This window comes from Frankliniella occidentalis, unplaced genomic scaffold (genome assembly GCF_000697945.3).
Source record: "Frankliniella occidentalis isolate FOCC.00 unplaced genomic scaffold, Focc_3.1 Scaffold16, whole genome shotgun sequence".
Taxonomy (NCBI): domain Eukaryota; kingdom Metazoa; phylum Arthropoda; class Insecta; order Thysanoptera; family Thripidae; genus Frankliniella; species Frankliniella occidentalis.
Window position 1 is genome coordinate 1,499,901 of NW_026267146.1, and position 1,787 is coordinate 1,501,687.

Genomic DNA, 1,787 nt, shown 5'->3' on the forward strand with positions numbered 1-1,787 from the left:
ATGAGAGCGCATGTCTCCATTTCGTGAAAACGTCTTGTGGCACACTGTACATTCAAAGGGCTTTTCTCCAGTGTGGGTTAGCATATGAGAGCGCAGGTTTCCACTTACTGAAAATGTCTTGTGGCACACTGTACACTCAAAAGGCTTTTCTCCAGTGTGGGTTCGCAGATGAGAGCGCAGGTCTCCACTTCGTGAAAACGTCTTGTAGCACGCTGAACATTCAAAAGGCTTTTCTCCAGTGTGGGTCCGCATATGTTTACGCAAGTCATCCATTCTCAACAAATTATTTTTGCACAATGCACACTGTTGCCTGTGTGTGTTTGGGTTCGGGTGCGGGTTCGGCGATGTTTGCAATGATGCTGCAATTGCTTTTCGTCCGTCTTCTTCAACTCTGCGTAAGCGCCGACAATAGTGGCTACTTACTGCATTAGCAACACGGAAACAGGCCCGACGTTGTATCGATGTAACCGCGCAGCACCTACAACAGAAGAATGTTTTTTTGTTGTTTTTTTTGTAATAGAGGTCGCAAATGCGGTTTTGCGTTACTTTACGGCAAACAAGGGCTCGGGCTCGGCTCCCGCTCGGTGCGGTGCGCTACCCTCTGTGAGTACGACACGGCCGGACACGGCGGAGAGGAACATCATTATGGAGTCCATAAGGGCCCCATGATATTTTTACTCCGGGGTACAAATATTATGGGGTCATACGCGGCTTCATTGATGGTCCTGATCCATTTGGGACCCCATAATATTTGTAGCCCCCTCCCACCCCCTATAGGGGGTTGGGGTATACCCCATACGCACGTAACTATTTAAATGACTGCTAATAAATGAGCAAACGGTGGAACGAAAATCAGAGCGGACGCTGCGCTGCTCCTCGACACCAGAAAGCTGTTGAGCATGGTGTTGGTGATGATGATAATGATGGTATTTTTGTCATTCCTCCTGCAACGAGGCGAGTCACCCCTCGCGATAAGGTGACACGTACGACGGCCGCTTAATCGAACTCTGCCGCCGCCGCTCTGGGGACCCGAAAAACCCGAAATAAGGCTGCGGCACCACGACCGGTGCACCTGGCGAGCGAGTGCGGTGGTGTCGGTGACGCGTTGCATGCATGCATGCATGCGTCCAGGTGCAGCAGCAACACCAGCGCGGTGCAGCGCGGCCGGCCGTCGGCGGTACGCAGCAAAACTCCCGGGCGAGAAGTCTCGCTATGCGTTCGCTCCACGGCCATTGCGGGTGACGGTAAAAGAGTGCAAAATTAATGAGACCCCACCAAAAAAAAAAAGGACAGATAAATAATTCCGTCTGGGATTTTCTGCCGGGTTGTCTTTGGGTCGGCGCGACATGTGTAAGAGCGTGCATAAGAATGCCCCTGGATGAGGAGCGGGCCCCTAATGATCGCAGTGTCGCTGTCATGTGACCGTGTCCGGCGCCCGATGACAACTACCGTTCCGTGTCGCATGGCGTCGCATGGCGTCGCATGGCGCGGTCGTGTTCCGATACGACCTCTCTGATTGCGGCGCAGAGCCGTGTGTGCGAGAGCGCCCTGGACACGACGCGCACACCACCACGCATGCCATAAGGACACGCGGCGAGCGGGCGACCCCCTTCGGCAGTTACTCATGGCCGAGAATAGTTTACACCTCCGTCATCAACGTCGTCGTCGCCACCCTTCGTCACCGCAGTGCGTGAAAAACTATCAACGTCCTTCGTGTGAGCGACCGACCGTGCGTCCAAGTCTCCTCAACTGGCCGTGGGGACCGATCGGAGGGGCGATAGGCAGGC

At 54.3% G+C, this 1,787-nt stretch overlaps 1 protein-coding gene across 2 annotated transcripts in view; it reads right to left on the reverse strand.

The window, feature by feature from the left end:
- LOC113218241 (oocyte zinc finger protein XlCOF6-like) overlaps positions 1-1,787 on the reverse strand; it is a 28,104-nt gene that overhangs the window by 8,445 nt on the left and 17,872 nt on the right. The window contains exon 3 of one of the 2 annotated variants that reach the window (XM_052264106.1): positions 424-478. The exons of the other annotated variant lie outside the window; for it this stretch is intronic. The gene's annotated coding sequence lies outside the window, so the exon portion shown is untranslated. The remainder of the gene's footprint in view (positions 1-423; positions 479-1,787) is intronic. 2 annotated transcript variants of the gene reach the window in all.